The sequence below is a fragment of the Kogia breviceps genome, chromosome 5 (genome assembly GCF_026419965.1).
Source record: "Kogia breviceps isolate mKogBre1 chromosome 5, mKogBre1 haplotype 1, whole genome shotgun sequence".
NCBI lineage: Eukaryota > Metazoa > Chordata > Mammalia > Artiodactyla > Physeteridae > Kogia > Kogia breviceps.
Window position 1 is genome coordinate 61,697,058 of NC_081314.1, and position 19,656 is coordinate 61,716,713.

At 38.4% G+C, this 19,656-nt stretch overlaps 1 long non-coding RNA gene across 1 annotated transcript in view; it reads left to right on the forward strand.

Annotated features, from left to right (window-relative positions):
- LOC136794243 (uncharacterized) overlaps window positions 1-16,194 on the forward strand; it is a 132,063-nt gene extending 115,869 nt beyond the window's left edge. Inside the window, exon 3 of the long non-coding RNA XR_010840674.1 lies at window positions 16,122-16,194. This is a non-coding gene — a long non-coding RNA (uncharacterized lncRNA). The remainder of the gene's footprint in view (window positions 1-16,121) is intronic.
- The last annotated feature ends 3,462 nt before the right edge of the window (window positions 16,195-19,656 follow it).

Here is a 19,656-nt window from a genome sequence, read left to right on the forward strand (position 1 = left end):
AAACTGTTTGTGCCTTTTTTCTGAGGCATCAAAGGCACAGAAAGAGTAAAATATATTACACTAAACCATAAACAGTTTATAGAAAAGGCAAGATTAGTGTTCATAAATGATTGGCAACCCACTTTGCTTTATACCAAATCATGGAAACAAGAATGACTGAAGATACAGTAGTCAGAGATAATGTCTACATAATGCCAAATAATAGCTAGACAACACTTTTAAAACTTAGTCAAGATTTGGATGTTTTTATATGTTTGCAAATAAGAAGCAACTCTTAGTAAGCTGATTTGACTCGTTGATTTTCTAATTTCAGTTATCTGAAATTAAGGTCTTTCTTGGTTTACTAGTTATTACTTCCTGCTAATAAGAAAATGTGCTTTACTGAGTATATATGAATTCTATCTGTCATTCAAAGTCTCCCAGTAGTGACCAGTTATTGTCTCTCTGATACCCTCATATATTTCCCCAGCAAAGCCAAGGAAATCACTTAAGGTTCAGTAGACTATTTTTCACAACAGAACTATAAACAGAATATAGCATTGGTAAGTTTCTACAGACAACAAGCCAAGCTCACCTTTATTATATAGACTTGTTTTTATACACGTTGAGAGAATCAGGATTGAAAGTAGGGCAATATTGAACAGAGAAACTAATATTTATCTTAAGTTGGACATAATAGTGTTTGTAAAATACAGAAACTGCAGCTGAATTAATAAGAAGTAAAACTGCTATTTAGGGATCTATTTCATATATATATATATATATATGATGAGTACTGTTCATATATGTGTATGAACTTCATATATATATATATCATGGGTACAGTTAGATTCTGTATCACCACCAACCCCTTCTCAATAGAATCTATAAAACCCTAGGGGCTCAAAGACTGTTTTCTTCACTCAATCTCTTACTAAAAAATTTAAAGGCATTTCATGGGCCAGGCACAAAAGACAATGGGGATCATAAAAATGGAGACAGCAAAATTAATATAGAAAAGGCATAGATATAATCTAGTAGAAGAAAGAAAGTAGGGCCACAATACAAGGCAAAAACAGGAAAAAAAGAACAATTAAAGTGCTGTAGATATTTAGGTGAGTGAGAGGACTTCTGTTGGATGATAGTGGTGGATTAAAAATAGAACATGAAAACAATAGAGTTTTAAAACAATTGATGTGATGCATGTGAAAAACTAATTGGATTAAATACTTGTTTAAAAATTAACAGAACACATTTAAAATCAGGACAGCTTGAATTTATAATTAGTAAACTTATGACTATCTAAAAAAATACTCAGAAGCCTAGGACTATAGTTGATAGTACTATATTGTATACTGAAATTGGTAGAGTAGATCTCAAATGTTCTCACCACAACAAAACATGGTATCTTAGAAACTATGTGAGGGGATTGATATGTTAAGTAACTTGATTGTGATCATTATTTCACAAAGTAAACATTTTGCATCAAAACATCACATTGTATACCTTAAAGATACACAATTTTTATTTGTCAATTATTCCTCAGTAAAGCCAGGAAAAAAATGAAAAGTCCAAGAAGGGAAACGGGAATGAGCAGAAATTGTTGGTGATTCAGGGGTGGGAATTGACAGAGCAGGAATGGAGGTAAGTCAAGGAAAAAAATTCTTGGGTGATGTCAGGTGATTGTTGAGCTGAGTAGATGTGAGGTGCCTGGGTTGGAAAACACGTGAGCCTAGAAGAGATGTGGGAAAAAATAGAATAAGCAAAGGCTTGTGATTATATGAAGATGAAGAACAGGTTCTGTGATAGTGACAACAGGGTGAAGAAGTGGAAGATTAGAAAGTTATCGTTATAAGGGTAGGCTTCTCCTCACATTTCCCAGGATAGAGGTAACTCATGTCACAGAAGGAAAACTTGTAGAAGGAATACTTTTTATTCTTCTCTCAAAGGAAGAACAGCAACTTATTTCATGGTAAGATCAGGAAAATAGCCTTTTGGCACAGCTCCTTCCATGGGGCTCTTGAGAAACGAGAATTCTTTTTTCATTTGGAAGGACTTCATTTCTGGGAGGGAAGGTTTTCATTCATGAGGAAAAGCAGTAGGAATCCCATTATGCCTAAGCCCATGCTACATTCTCCTTTGGCACCAACAATAATAAATCTTCACCTGTCTGATACCTTTATAAATTTCTCACCTGATTCTGAACTTTGTTGGAAAAACAGGATGTAATTATTACCTCCCTAAATACCAAGAGCCATGGTGAAAAAAGTTTTGAGGTGGAGAAATTGTGTGAGCAGTGATGATATTCAATGGATGGTCAGTGAGTAGATGACCTGTGATAGAGAGGAAGATCATTGAGTAGGAGGAAATCAAGACTCTCTAAACTAATTAATATGTAGAAAAATTATTAACATGATGCTAAAGTCCCAGAGGAAGATTCCAGGAAATAGGCAGATAAAGAAATATGGGAGTGTATTTAGATGATGGACAGAAAAGAACAAATAAAATGCTGGTGAGGGTGTGAAATAATGAGAAATACATTTGTGGTGAGAATATAATCTGATACAATAAGGTTTGGTATTACTTGGCAAAACTAAAGGTGTGCATATCCTATGACCCTGTAGTTCTACTTCGAGGTATCTATCCTCAAGAAATGCCTGCACATTGAAGCAAAATACATGTTCCAGTACATTCAAAGAAGTTTTCTTAGTAAAAGTAAAAAAAAAAAAAAAATTGCCAAACGCTGCACTATTAAATTGTAATACTATGGACTATTATACAGCATAACAGTGAACAAACCTCAACTGTACTTAACAGCATAGTTTTGAACTAAAGAAGCAAGACATAATATTGAGTATAATTTCATTTAAAAAGTTAAAAACAGGCAAAATAAATCTATATTATTTATCAATCACCCTTGATGTTTGCTTTTTTCCATTACCACTTCTGGGGTTCTCAATATTCTTTAAGAAGGTCACAAATCTATAGATTATAAATTCAGGCTGTCATTTTAATGTGCTCTCATCATTGTTTAACCTATTATCATGAAAACTATAGTTTATGTAAAAAAATTATCTGAGATAAAGAAAATTAATGAAACAAAACAAAGGAGATGAGAGTTACACTATTAAAGCAATTTAGTCATTTATCTCTAAAATTGTTAAGTGATTTTCCCAAGATTACACAGCTGAAATGGACAGAGCTAAAATTTAATACAGGCAGCTTTGCTCTTTATCAATGGTTCTCAAACTTTAGTGTGTGCAGTAGAATCACTTGGAGATCTTGTTCAACTCAGAATGCTGTGTTCATCCCCAGAGTTTCTGATTCAGTGGGTCTGACACAGGGCCTGAGATTTTGAACTCCTAACAGGTTTCCAGGTAATGCTGATTCTGCTAATCTGGAGACCACACTTCAAAGAGAACAATAATTTAGATAATGAGAATAATAAGAGTTATTTTACAGGACATACACATGCACATATATTTAAAAGATTAATGACTTTAAACAGGCAAAATACTTAACACAGTGACAGGTACATAATATTTATTGAATAAATGTCACTTTTTATTATTACTACTATCCTCTAAAAGCAACTTTCAGTGAGTATTGAGTTTACTTTGAATGGTCAGGTGGAAAGTCCCCCATGGCATTTCACCATCCTCCCTTTTCCTACTGCATCTTCGTGGGGTCTTCATCTTTTTGATGAAGATGGGCTGGTTCCTTTTCCCCTGGATCTTCTCATTTTTCAGAATGGAGAATCGAGGAGATCCACAAACTGCTCTCTTGCTACTACAGATTGCCTTCCATGGAATATCTTTGACATGTTGCTGTTAAACAGCAACCTTCCAGCAAGGCTGAGGATGAGAAGAGCTAAAGGATTGAAAGGGTCAGAGCCCCATCCTGCTGCATTAAAATTAGCATTTGATCAAACCACCGCCTTGTTAAAAATCCTTCAATAGCTGTGGATTACTCTCAGGAGAAAGACTCATTTTTCATGTAACTTGCCTTTACTAACATTTTCAGCCTCATCACACACCCCTTTCCTGCTTCCCAGCCTTCCTTGGATCCCTCTGAATCTAGGGGTCCCTCCTGCTTCAGGACCTTTGCTCACATTGTTCCCTCTGGCATGACCACTCTTTCAATCCATGGCTACTTTTTTTTCCTACTCATCCTTCCACTATAAGGTCAACCATTATTTCCTTAGGAAAGCCTTCTATCATACCCTAGATTAGTTCAAATCACTTTGCTTTATGCTCTTGAAGCACCTTTATCTTTTATTTCAGAGCATTTATCACGGTTTGTAATCATGTATTTATATATGTGATGATTTGATTACTATATAGTTCTTTTACTACCAACATTACTTAATAGAATTTTCTATGATAATGGAATTGTTTTGTAATATAAAACACTTAAGAATGTGAATAATGTGACTTAAGAACTGAATTTTAAGTTTTATTTAATTTTAATATCTACATGTGACTAATGGCTACCATACAGGTCGCAGAGTGCTCGACTGTGAGTTCCATAAGGAAAGGAACACTGACAATGCAGTCCATTTCTCCATTACCAGCTTCTATCACGTGTCTGGCAAATAATATGATCTCTGTAAATATTTGTAAAGTGAATGATCCCTCCAATGTTCATATATTTTAATACTCTAAAAGGGTTGCGAGCCTTTTTTTTCTTTTTCCATCAGTTATTCTTTCTGGGTTGTTTTTTTTTTTCCCCATAGGAAATCAAATAAAACATTTGCAACACTAAGAAATGATTTTTGTGCGAAGTTCTGAACTGCCTAAACCTTGTAAAAGGGAAGTATGGCTGATATATAAATAACATCTACTGCTCCAGTCCACTGAGAATACATTTTAAGATTCTCTAAAATTAAACAAAGTTTTTTTTTTTGCAATTATTTTTTTCTCTTGAATTAGGCTTTTCCTTTAAGAGGTTCCTATTTCTCAGTTCTTCAGATAGAACATTTTATAATTTATACCATCATTTGAAAATTTAAAATTATTTCTTCTTTTTGAATAAAGAATTAATTTGGGACACACAAAGAATGTGAAAGTAGAAAAATTGTCATATATGATTATAATTTGTAAGTAAGAAATTCTTTACTTTCTGGATATTGTACTGTGTTTACATTTCTAAAAGTTATCTAAAAGCATTCAATGATAAGGAGATTACTTGGATTAAAAATGCTCAGTCTCAATTTTTGAAACCTAATTGTTATTATGTGCATGGGTGAACCTTGAGGTAACAATCCAAAGATGTCTGAACTAACCCCTGAGTCACATTCAGACTATTGTGTGAATTTGTCCATTAGTACTACTGCCTGTCAGGAATATACAGAAAAAGTAAATGCCTTTCCCCCTAAAAGGAAGATTACCTAATAAACTCACTGTTCCTAGCTTCCTTGAAGACTCTGAGGTTCAGGAGGCCACCACTTACTTTGGTGGCAGAGGTTTGTCTTGGCAGGACTTCTAAAGAAACACTCATCTTCTTGCTTATGACTGTAACTGTTTCCTGAGTTTGAGACTGGGGTGAGAGGGATTCTGCTGAAGACTGTTTATTAGGGAGGTAGGACTGTGTGCGACTACTTATGATATTTCTGGGTCTGTTCAGTCTACTTAAAGGTCATCTTCCTTAGCTTCCTGAAGGAAGTCAGCCAGAAAAAAAAAAAGATCTTAAATTCTCAAAAATCTCTCTTTTTTTTTCATTTTCTTTGAACCTCTAAAAAAGTGCCTTTCTGTACCAGTGTGTCTTTTATTCATATACCTAAAATTTGTTTTCAGAATATGGACCATAGGAAGGTTATCACCATGAAGATTAAATATTACAAAATAAGATTAATGTGAAAGGTTAAACTTTAAGATCAAGATATAACAGATCAATCAAAGGTGTGTAGAGTCAAATTGAACAGACAGATTTGTTCTAAGTTAGGCAAGAATGGATTATCCTCAATTAAATGGTCATTTTAAATATAAAATGTAATGTACCAGTCAGAATAGAATCCATGAAGACTGAGAAAAAGGAGAACTATAGAAGCAAATGTTGGCAGTGCCCATCCCAGGGAGCTGAACTCTACCATTTCCTTGGCTCAGCACCCCTCTACGAGGGGAGAACTTGCTCACCAAGAAACAATCAGGTGTTTAAAATGGTTTCATATTCAACTTGCCTCCAGGGGAGAATGTATAGATAGCCTGGTATGGCTATCTAGCTCTCCTGACAGCTACTTTCCTAACAAGTAATAAATGACTTGGCCCACTGTCTGTGCCAACAACACCAGGTTTCTGAGCTTCAATCTTGACAGTCAGTTCTGAAACAAGTATATTTCCCTAGTCAATAGGGTTGCCAGATTCAGTAGATAAAATACAGAGTACCTATTAAATTTGAATATCAGATAAATAACAAATAATTTGGAGCATGTTTATATGAAACAATGATTCATTGTTTATCTAAACTTCAAACTAAACTGGGCATCCTGTATTCTGTCTGGTAACCCAACCTGGTGAGGGTCTGTATGGCATCTAATGAAACTTAAAAGCTTTTGCACAGGGCTTCCCTGGTGGTTGAGAATCTGCCTTGCAATGCAGAGGACATGGGTTTGAGCCCGGGTCTGGGAGGATCCCACATGCCACAGAGCAACTGGGCCTGTGAGCCCCAACTACTGAGCCTGCACATCTGGAGCCTGTGCTCCGCAACAAGAGAGGCCACGACAGTGAGAGGCCCACGCACCGCGATGAAGAGTGGCCCCCGCTCGCCACAACTAGAGAAAGCCCTCGCACAGAAATGAAGACCCAACACAGCCAAAAATAAATAAATAAATAAATGTATTAAGAAAAAAAAGCTTTTGCACAGCAAAGGAAACCATAAACAAAATGAAAAGACAACCCTCAGAATGGGAGAAAATATTTGCAAATGAAGCAACTGACAAAGAATTAATCTCCAAAATATATAAGCAGCTCATGTAGCTCAATATCAAAAAACAAACAACCCAATCCAAAAATGGGCAGAAGATCTAAATAGACATTTCTCCAAAGAAGGTATACAGGTTGCCAACGAACACATGAAAGGATGCTCAGCATCACTAATCAGTAGAGAAATGCAAACCAAAACTACAATGAGGTATCACCTCACACCAGTCAGAATGGCCATCATCAAAAAATCTACAGCCAATAAATGCTGGAGAGGGTGTGGAGAGAAGGGAACTCTCTTGCACTGTTAGTGGGAATGTAAACTGATAGAGCCACTATGGAGAACAGTATGGAGGTTCCTTATAAAACTAAAAATAGAACTGCCATATGACCCAGGAATCCCACTACTGGACATATAACCCGAGAAAACCATAATTCAGAAAGAGTCATGGACCACAATATTCATTGCAGCACTATTTACAGTAGCAAGGACAAGGAAGCAACCTAAATGTCCATTGACAGATAAATGGATAAAGAAGATGTGGTACATATATACAATGGAATACTACTCAGCCATGGAAAAGGACAAAATAATGTCATTTGCAGCGATATGGATGCAACTAGAGATTATCATACTAAGTGAAATAAGTCAGAAAGAGAAAGACAAATACCATATGATATTACTTACATGTGGGATCTAAAATATGACACAAATGAACCTATCTACAAAACAGAAACAGACTCAGGGACATAGAGAACAGATTGGAGGTTGCCAAGGAGGAGGGGGTTGGGGGAGGGATGGACTGGGAGGTTGGGGTTAGTGGATGTACGCTATTATATATGGAATGGATAAACAAGGTTTTACTGTATAGTACAGAGAATTATATTCAGTATCCTATGATAAACCATAATGAAAAGAATATTTTTCAAAAGAATGTATATATATGTATAACTGAATCACTTTGCTGTACAGCAGAAATTAACACAACATTGTAAATTAACTATACTTCAAAAAAATAAAAGCAAAACAAACAAAAATATGCCTGCAAGCAAACTTTTGGACTTGACAAACCTTGGCTTTGGCACCAATGAGTATGTTTATTTTCTAATTCAGAAGTCCTTTCTTCCCTACCTTTCCCCAAGTACTGAAGATTCCCAAGAGTGATGGTCCAACTTTTCTTTCTAAACTGTTTTTTGTTTTTTCAAGAAAACACCCTTTAGCTCAAATGATCTAAAGTAAAAAGCACTGAATAATGGGCTGAAGTTAAATGAATGCATGTGGGCAGTTTGTAGGGAAGAATGTTATGGTACTTTGCTGTTTAGAATGTGGTCATTTCAACTTCTTTGAAAAGACTGACATTAGATCACTATGTAAGGTAGAAGATTCTAGAAATACCTGTAAAATTCCTTTATAATTATTTAGATAGATAGATGACAGAATGAGCATGAAGCATCAAAGGCAGTGAACCCTCTCTGAGCAGGGAGCATGACACAGAAGAGGACAGCGTGATTCAGCTTTTTTGCAGGAAAGTTAAATTAATATGCAGCCTGTGGGTCTATTGAGAAGCAGGATGTGTGGCTTCACTGTCTGAAATCTGTCCCTAGTTCTAATGACTCATTTTGTGACTCTATGCAACTTATTAACTTCTCTTTATTCTAATCTCATTCGCTGGAAAGGAGATTTAATAATATACAATTCACAGGAGGTTATGATCCTGAGTCATTAATGCCAGAATCTGTAGAGAGAATATATTATCAGCTGGTAGAGAGGGGATGATAAAAGTACTTCTGAGAGGCAACATTTGGAAATCTGGAGACAGTAACAAAATAAATTTGTAGTATCACAATTCTGGTTTAAAAACTTAGAATCAAGAAATGAGTTAATGGAGACATAGTCAGTGGAGAGCCTTTGTAGGGAGCAGGGACAAAGCTAAGCCATACGGCGGCAGGTGGCAGACTTGTTTCCACTGCCACTGCACTCCTTCCTAGGACCTCTGCCCCTTTGTGTCTTTCCTCTACCTCCATATACCCCATTCTACTGAGGATTTCCTCTCTTTCTCTTTGCCACCCTGAGCTGAAAACTTGTTCTGCAATGTTTTATTTATGCTAAAGTAGTAAGTCGAAAAGGGTGTTATTTTATAAGCTGGTACCAGAATTCTGTCTGAGAAAAGAATACTTTTGGTTTAACATTGTAGAAAGAAAGGTGAAGCTGGGGAGAATAGGTAGGAGGGAGACAACTACTTTTCAAAGACATGACCTTGTGAGGTAAAGAAGGAATTGGGGAGGCAGGAGAAGAGGAGGAAAACAGGGCTGGAGAAAAAGGAAAGCCAGCATCCAGGTTGGTCGAATAACAGAAATACTCCGTAAGAACTTAGATATCTAATAGTCGTTCTGAAGCTGTTCACATTATTGTGTTATAGAACCACTGGCACCAAGGCCTTTGGTGTTTTTATCTGTGTGTGGAAATGAAAGAAATGGGTCTGAGATGAAGCTTTAGGTCACAACAGGAGAACCTGGACAGCTGGTGAACGAAGGTGAAATGATGTGTAAACTGAATTAATTCAGAGAAAATAGGCTTTTGAAGCTAAAGATGACTAAGAAAAAATGTAACTAAGTACTTTACCTCCTCCGGAATTTCCTGAATGGCTGGAAAGAGCAAGGTTTTCACAAGGTTTTTTTTTTTTACCACCAACAGCAAAGAGTTTAAGCACATTGTGCTTTAATCACAGATTGGATACCTCAGCAACTTTAGGATTTAACTTGGGCCATCAGGCCTCTCTCTGGGACTGTGGGATGTGAGGCAGAAAGCTGGTGGTCCACCCCGCCCTTCTGCATCTTTGCAATCTGCATCTCCCCTGATCTGCTCCTAGTGGCAATTCCAAAAGAGAGGTCCTTTAACTTTGAATTGTGCAGGTGGAAAAAAAAAAACAATTGTTTTGAACATTTGGAAAGTCATTCACCTAAAGCCTCACTTCTTCCAGGGTTATTTTTATTTTAACACAGATTTGAATAAAATGATAAAGTCTTTATGGGATAATTTCATGAGCAAGTCTTTCCAGGGTCATGGATGAACTTGCAAGAGCGTTTGGGGGGTGAGCTGGAAGGTGGTAAACTAGGCGAGGAATCCACGGGATAACGCCAGCGGTCTGAAGTCCTCCCAATAGCCCAAGACATTCCCCAGAGGAACATTTTTTAAATTACATTTTAGAAGAAAAAGAGAATATATTTTAAGAAAAACTGCATAATATGAATTCTATTGGTGACCTTTAACATTGCATTCTGCCACCAGAATATCTCAAAGACCTTAATGCCTAATAAAAAGATTTAAATATTATTATACCGTACACTGAAGATATAACAACCATGACATATACTAAGTATTGTTTTTAGGCTTATACTAAGTTTTGTTTTTTTAAGAAGAGGTATTAGATTTTGCTGAGGAATGCTAATAATTTCCTAAGGGAGATGTAAGACAGAGGTTCCCAGAAACTCTTCTCTTCATACAAGAAAAGGTATAATTTTTCGCTTAAAAAAATTAAGATTTTATTCTCGTTCCTTCACTCCCTTCAAATTGCATTTTTTAGAGGCTACTTAAAATTTCTTAAGCTTCTTTTTCAAAGATGATGTCTTTGAGAACTGAGTTCAGGATTTTCAAATTTCTCTTCTATCATTCAGTGCGGGCAGAGATCACCTCACTTTCAAAAACAATTTTTAAATGACAACCTCGCAGCTGATTTTTAAACAGCCTCTTTCCATTTCTGAGGAATTGCCTTGAAGTTCAAACCAAATGAGTCACCCAAGGGAAAAAAAAAATCACAAGCCATTTTTATTCATCATCCAGAGCAGAAATTTAATTTAACGGCACTGATATAGGAGAGCTCCTTCATGAAGCAATTTTAAAAGTCTGTTCCTTTCCTTTTATGACAGCAACACGTTTAGTTCTCTATGCAGATAAAATAATCATCAATGGTGAATAATGCTGGTGCACGTGTAAGTCTGGGAAGGAGGGCTACTGGCAAGGAAAGAGAGGTAGACATACTACCACAGGGAAAAGTCATTCTAGACTCTAATTTGACTGCCGTCGCAGCCTCACTTCACAGCTTTTGCCTCACCCTCTGCCTTTTGCTTGGAAGGCTTTCCCTATGGGAAAGTGGAAGGTGGTAAATCAGGAGCTTGACATAGTTCAGACTTTCTTTAAAAGTTCAAACTGGTTACCGCCACCACATCTGTTATCTTCATGTTACAGAGAACATCTCAGGGCGCAGACTTCTGATCTAAGCCCTGCTGACCCCTTTCGGCCGTGAGGGCCCTTTCTTTGACTCCCACGCCCGAGGACACATTCCTTATGGACAGCAGGTTTCTATGTGCCCCTTCAGGTTCCCACTTGCCTCGAGAAGAAAACGTACACTTTTAGACTAAGCAGCAATACTGTTCCATGGGCTCTCTGTCCCATTTTGAAATGATCTCTTCTGGGTTCCCTATTTTATTTCCTCAACAGGACACATTCTAAAAATATTTGGCACATGAAACTATAGCTAAGAGATACTTGCATTCTACAGCATTAGCGTCCTGGTTAAGACTGCTGACTCTGGAGCCAAACTGACCACCAGGTCTGTCTTCCACCAGGTTCATCTTCCATCTTGCTGAGTGTCCTTGGAAAAGTCTCTGTGCCTCAGCTTCTTCATCTGTAAGATGGGATGCTACTTTGTGGTAATGAAAACTGAACAAGTAAATAAATATATATAAAGTGCTATTTGATAATAAATGAGAGCTGGTTATTATTATTGTTATTATTATTACCCCAGAGTTGAGCATGAATTAAATCCTTTGATTATGTTCACAGACATAGCTATTAACAGTTTTCAAGTCATTTCAATATACATTAGCCCTTCAGATATTCACAAATATCAAGTAAGTGTACCTAGGACCTATGTGTTTATTCCCATTTTATAGAATCCTAAGGTAAACCAGTAAATAGTGGAGCCAGGATTTAGATTCAAATCAAGGTATTTTGATTTGATTTCAAGATCTTCTCTATTAGAGACAGCTATGAGTAATAATACCTCCAACAATATCACCTTTAAATTTTAAATAAAATTGAAAAGTCTTTACAGGACAATTTATACAAAGCAATGGAGATAAACAGAATATAATCAAGGAAAAATAATATGGAAAGAAACAAACCTCCCTATTGGCATGATTAGGACAACTACTAAATGGTGTTCTTTAAAATGTTTTTGTTAATAATTTCGTGGAAAAAGAAAAATGCTAACATAATAATTAAAACTTTAGATAAGAACGTCAAGTGTGTGTGTGTGTGTGTGTGTGTGTGTGTGTGTGTATGTGTATACATGGATAAATTAAATTTTGTGCAGATTGAAACCACAATACAAAGATGCTATACATAGCTACCATACCTCATCACTGACCCCTTGTCTGAATTATACTTATCATCTGGATCTTAGAAAAAACATTAAATTAATAATTTATAAAATGCCTAAGATTAACTCAAATAAAATCAGAAAGCTAGGCTATTTTCTTTAGAAAAGCATTATTGTTTGAGCATAATTTTCCAGCTTCTCCTTAAATATTCATAACAGGAAGGATTATAAGAAAGCTTTGGTGAAACTCATGATAACATCTGCCTTTTATGTAAGCAGTACACACCCTTGGAGCAAGAAGCTGCCTCTCTAGGACTCCTCTTGGTTAGTAGAACCAATGGGGCCCAGCTCCCCTTGCTCTCAGGTGTGCAGTCTCACCTGAGGTCTACAGAAAAGAGATCCTGGAAGGAAAGGTTTACTCATGAGGACTGACAAGTACTGGAATGTCAGTGGCTTTTTCTATCTTCCTAACTTGTACTCATGCAGGGAGCATCTGGCCTTAATCCTATGTCTCACCTTGTCTTCATTGCTCTACTGGACTTTCATCTGGATGTTTCTTCCTGGGATTTTTGACCTTCCATAGCAGAGAGAGCAAATTTTAAAAAATGCTTATAACTTGAGGACATACAAGCATGTATGCTATTAAGAACATATAAGCATGCTCCTCTCTCTGCCCATGTGACACTCTTCCTGTTCTACTTTCCCCTGTCCCCTGCCCCCACCCCATCCATCCGGTCCACCTTCTCTCCACCACTTGGGATTATGAGAAGGAAGAACTGCAGAAGGGCAGCCTGTGATAATACTGGACAGCCTCCCATCACCGAGGAAGATATAAGCAGAGACTCTGGAGGCCAATTCCAAAAAATAAAATCACTGCTTCTTGGGCTATGACATATTAAGCTAGAAAAGGAAGTTATAAATCACGAGTCAATGAAGAGCATGGTGATGGGAAGTTGGTAAAGGAAAAATGGAAGTGAGAAGGATGACGTACGCTGAACAAGGCAGACAGCCGTGTCATAAGGTGGTATGGTTGCTCCAAAATGAATCTCCTGGTCATTGGATTCTGACGGCTGTACCCCCGTCAGGCCCCCTCTAGACTTTATATTACACCACCGTGAGGTAGGTAAGTCCTGTTATTACCCCATATACGTTTTCTAGGGCTGCCATAATAAATTACCACAAACTGAGTGGCCTAAAACAACAAAAATGTATTCTCTCACAGTTCTGGAGGCCAGCAGTCTGAAATCAACGTGTTGACAGGGCCATGCTCCCTCTGAAGGCTCTAGGGAAGAATCCTTCCTCGCCTCTTCTAGCTTCTGGTGGTTGCTGGCAATCCTTGGGCTTCCTGGGCTTGTAAATGCATCATTCCCACTTCTCCCTCCATCTTCACAGATCCCTTTCCTCTGTATGTCTATGTCCAAATTTCCCTTGCCTTATAAGGACACCGGCTCTTGGATGAGCGTGCACTCTAATCCAGTATGACCTCATCTTAACTTGATTACACCTGCAAAGACCCTACTTCTAAATAAGGTCACATCCACAGGTTCTGGATAGATATGATTTTGGGGAGGACGCTACTCAACTCAGCAAACCCTGCTTTTAGAGATGTGCAGACTGAGATCTAGATAGGCTAAGTGATTTTTTCAGATCATTCAGAGGAAAAACCTGGAATTTAAAACCAAGTCTTCTGACTTCAATTCTGTGTTGTTTCTACTGTACCATAAAGTACGAAAAAAAGTTTTCTGATATAACATACTCGTTTGATCCCCCGTATAAAGCTGGTAAAAAAAAAAAGGTAACATGGGTATTACCTATATTTTCACTAAGGAACAAAACCATGACTTCCTTGAACTTCCTACCCCTTTTATTTGTTCCCATAGCAACCTGATATATGTCTTTAATAAGTGTTATCACTTTATTGTATTTGCCCGATTATTTATCTGTTTCTACTAAAAGCTGGGAAACACAGCATTAACTAGTGCTGGTTCTGGTTAATGAGACTGAGAGGGAGGTAAAGGTCTTGCCTGCATCACACCGGTTAGATGCAAAGCTTGGACTTGAACTCTCAGTCACCTTTTCATCTTACAGTATCTCCTCAAAGAATCCAACCTCTCCCCCTGTGCTCAGAGCCACTCATCCCTTGGTATCATCAGGCACAGTGCCTATGATTGATAGACTTTATAAAGGCCAACAAAATGTTTGAGACTTGGAAAAATTCTACCAGCTAAAAAATAATAAAAGAACATTGCAAAACTAAAAGTAATAAGTATTCTAATTAAATATAAAATATAACATGTTAACTAAATAACTACAATTATTACAGAAATAAATATGTAAATTTGGATTGATCTGGGACCAAGGTGCATTTTAATTTATTTATTACATAATGTGGGATGGGAGTGTGTCTCCAACAGTAAGAATGCTTTGGGCCTATAAAGACCCTAAAAAAGGCTCTGATGACCACATTAAAGTCAACCCTATTTATGAGGGTAAAAATAACTCCCAGATTGTCTGGTATATGAGATGGAAGAGTGTGAACAGTCCTTTTTTTTCTTTCATCACAAGTAAAGCAGCTTCTTCTTATTGTTATACAACCATCTTAGTCAGGTTCAGTAATGTGGCATTCAGTGAGGTCATTGTGTACTATTTGTGGCTCACTTAATCCCAGTGTTCCCCCGGGGGATAGGCCTAACAGAGAAATGTTTCATCTTGGTGTTTTTCCTGTGAAATATTTGATTCAATTATCTTTTAATCTTTCTCCACACAGTGTGTTGGGCAGACAACTTAGCAGCGAGGGCCCTTGTCTATAATGACAATTAGCCCAAGAGACAAGAGAGCTGAAAATGTTTTAAATCAAAGAAAGTAATTCTGAACAGGAGAAAGCTTTATGATTTACTTAATTCTCTCTTCCAGATGATACCCAGATAGAAAGAATAACTAGATTTTAAGGATGTTATCAATTTTCTTAGTGAGAAATGATTTTAGTTCTAGCTCCCCCCTGTTCTCCCATCCATGGAATAATAGTCTTGTTATTCCTTTTGCCTTAAACATTTCATAACATTCAAATCTCCAACATTGAAGTGGATAACACTGTTCCCATATTGGGGAATCTTATGACTCTCATTGGCAATGAGAGTTCAGTTTGTTTAACCACAGTAAAAGCCAAGGATGTAAAGTGATGCCACACTATCCTTACAATGTCTCAGCCCTTTCTTGACCTCGCACCCTTCCTTCTCCAGGCTCATCTCCTTAGGCCATGAGTTCTCTCATCAACCTCCTCAACCCTTTGTCCTCCCTTCATGCAAACTCTGCAAATACTCTCAGGATCTGTTACCTGCTTCAACACAAAGTCAACAGACCAGCACTGCAGAAATTCACTGAAAGTTACCACTGGCAATTTGCCTTGGGGAGTCCTGCTTCTTTTAAACCCTCTAATTTATCTTCAGTCCGCAGCCTATCTCATTCTCTGCGTATCCAAGCTTTCTCTTCAAGTCCTCGGCCCCATATTCATTCTCATCAGATAACTTAACCACCTGCGTATCAGGATCAGGCCTGAACCCCCTCAAGGTTCCTTCCCAATTCCCAGAGCTCTCTCCAGAGCCACACCTCTCCCTTCAGTCTGAGGAAAAGGTGTCACACCCCTTTGTCACAGTAAAGCTCCCATGTGTGCCCTTCATGACATCCACCCTTGCATTTTTCTGTATGCCAGTCACTGAAGTTGCAACCAAATAAACTATAAAATGCTTGCTCCGAGGGTAGTAAGAAAGACAGGCAAGAGAACAGACATCTGTAACAAACATAGTAGGTGTCATTTTGCTCTTTTTTCTTTTTTCTTCAACTCTAGAATGCTGGGACCAGAAAATTGTCCCAGAGAAGACAATACCTGAACCAAACAATGCAGGATAAGGAAGAACTAATCTGGATTTAAAAAAGGGAGAAAAGACCATCATGCAGAGTGAGCAGAAATTATGATGGCACAGAATCTTGAAAACAAGGGAGAGCTGATCTAAAGCTGAGTTATATAAGTTGAGTGCAAAAGATGTGAAGTAGGGTAAGTATTCAGTGATACGACTCCAAAATATGGCATATAGAATAAGAAGCTTATGTTTTTATACTGATGACCCCGGGGAGCCACTGAAAGTTTCTAGTTCTGAGAAGGGCACAATCATATTTGCATTTTAGAAAGAACATTTGAATGCAATATGTGAGATAGATTGCAGTGGGACAGACCTAGCGGCTTGAACTTGGAGGAGGAGCAGTTACTAAACCTACAGTAACCCAGGCTGAGAAGGACAGTAGGGTGAGGTAGTGCCTTGCTGCCTTGGAGTAGTAGTAGGAGGGAAGCCCTCACACGGGCACCAGTGCCCTTGAGTGTCAGGCACTAAATTACAAAATCTCTGGTATGGACGTCAATACCAGTGCCTTGGCCTTGTGAAGGTTCAGCAGCAGATGCCACTGCCAAAAGCCAGAGCAAAAGAAAAGAAAAATTGTAAACCCCACAGAGGAACCAAAATTACTCTGGGCTTCTAAGTCTACCTGAAAAACTGACAGGGTCCATTGTGAGTGACTACACGTGTGTGTGTGTGTGTGTGTGTGTGTGTGTGTGTGTATGGGGTGTAGAGATTAACAGACGGGGCTGATGTTCCCTCAGAAACTGTTGAGGCATAGGGAGGAGGGAGTTACAGCAGCTGACCTTATATTTATTTACATTTTTTTCTGGGGCATACCCTCTGAAGAAGGAAAAGAAGGTATGTCAACCAGTCTAATCTCCTTGTTGACTAAATATTCAAGTAGATAGACTAAAAATATATGCCAAGAGGAGGAGAACTTGACTTCAGAATGTCCTTAATAGGATGTCCTTAGCTAAAGATTTACCTATCATAAATAAACCAGAACCTCTGGATTTACAAGACATGACTCTCTACAGAATTTCACATAAGCTCTACCACCCTGAGGTATAAAATGGGAATTTTTCATAGTTTTCATGCTCTCTGCTGTGTGAAATAACAGTCACACTTACAGACCACACTTCTGAGCCAGAGGTACCTGTTTGCTGCAGGAAGAAAGGACCTGGCTGGCCACCCTTGATGTCCGAGGTCCTTCCCTGTCCTCTCCGTGCCTCTTGACAAGCTTTACCCTTGAAATTAATAGTAAAGCTTGAGGGCTTCCAAGGGCTTCCGAGGGCTTCCGAGGGCTTCCCCGGTGGCGCAGTGGTTGAGAATCCGCCTGCCGATGCAGGGGACATGGGTTCATGCGCCGGTCCGGGAAGATCCCACATGCCGCGGAGCGGCTGGGCCCGTGAGCCATGGCCACTGAGCCTGCGCGTTTGGAGCCTGTGCTCCGCAACGGGAGAGGCCACAACAGTGAGAGGCCCGCGTAACGCAAAAAAAAAAAAAAAAAAAAAAAAAAAAAAAATAGGAAAGCTTGATATTGGGTAAGATTTGTGAGTCTAGTTTAACAATCCAATCCTGTGCAATCCAATCCTGTGCATTACATCAGAACTAGTGAAATATTTTTCATTAATCTTGTTATGTGCCTAGTTTTACCTACAGAATTTTTGTTTTGGCACAACAGTTTATACTTAACTTGTCTGATCTAATCTGTTTGACCAAATTAAATGATTTTTTTTGAATTTTTGAATTTTATTTATTTATATGGCAGGTTCTTATCAGTTATCTATTTTATACATATTAGTGTATACATGTCAATCCCAATCTCCCAGTTCATCACACCCCCCCACCCCGCCACCCCCACCCCCACCCCCGCCTCTTCCCCCACTTGGTGTCCATACGTTTGATTCTTATCTATTCAGATATTTCTGACTGATCCGATCAATAGAATGTGAGTTTTTATCTATAGCACCTATTAAGCTATCTCCACTAACCTGGACCAGTGGACCAGTGAAGGTAGTTTCTGGCCCCTCCCTTCAACAAGATAATCCCTGACTTGTTTTCAATGCATTACCAGTGAAAACAAAATATACTTAAGTGCATGTCTTTTTTTTTGTGTGTGTGTGTGTGTTACGCGGGCCTCTCACTGTTGTGGCCTCTCCCGTTGCGGAGCACAGGCTCCGGACGCGCAGCCACTGCGCCACCAGGGAAGCCCAAGAGCATGTTTTCATAATCTTGTTTTCATGTCCCAACTGGAAGGAGTCACATGGATTAGAGTAAAGATATCTGTAGAAATTCTCTTCGATGCAAAGCAAGTATAGACACTGCTTTAAATCTGCAAGATAAAGCAAGCAAAGCTATGCTTTCTTCTCTAGGGCAAGTTAGTCTAACGGTAAAGCAGTTACTGCCTGTAGCAGAAGAAAGCTGTCCCCACTAGTAAGCAGCTGGGGAGCTGTGAATTGGCTTTTCAATACCCGAAGCATAAGTTAGAGAAAGATAATGGCTCTGCTTTGAGAATAATAAGAAAAGCCTGGGGTTAGATGAGGTCCCTTTCTTCACAGTAATTTTGCACATTTTAATAATTAGTAGTACATCGACATTTATGTTATCACAATAAAGAGGCATGTTTGAGGGGAAATGTTCGATCGTGTGCATATTCTATTCACATTCGTCCAGGACTGTGTCAGGGTAGGGACATTTCCTCTGTGAAGGCTTTCTAAATCAGTGCATACTGCCTGGCAGAAATTAGGCCACTTCTAAAGTGCTAGCCTGGCAACTCTTGACCTAAAATATAATGCTTATCTTTAACTGTGTGCGCATTTCATGGAGCTATGCCCGGTGATATTTTAAGTGCATTATTGAAGACTACAGGGTATTCCTGATATTATCTACTTCGTGGTTTTCAAACATTAGTGTCCATCGGATTCACTTGGGGTCCACCCCGTCCTAATTCAGTAGGTCTGGGGTGGGGTGCCCAAATTCACATTTCTAACAAAAGGTCATGCTGCTTGTCCAGGAGCTACACTTTGAGAAACATGGGTCTGCTGCATATTAATCAGAGTTCCCTACTATTGTTGCACTTGAGTATTACCTGGAGGGCTTTTAAAATTCTAATGCAACTAACCTAAAAGAGGTCCCAATGGCCAAAGCTAGAATAATTTGAGTAACAAAATGTAGTTTGGTTTTATAACCCAAAGTATAAAGACCCATATCCATGAGTCTGTATTTATATAAATAAAGGGTTAAGTAAGTAAATGAATGTGGGAGAAGAGACAAATCCTCCTAGTGAAAAAACTGCAAACAATTTATATCGATATTCCCCCTGCAGGCAGTGAACCCAAACTCCTCCCCCACCCACTCTTAGTGGCTTACCTTCAAAAACTAGAATACAGGAAGGTGAAGGGGGTCGAGAATAACTTTACAATAGAGAAACTGGCAAACACCACCTTGGGCAGGTGATCCGAGGTCCAGTCCTTGTCCTCAGTGGGA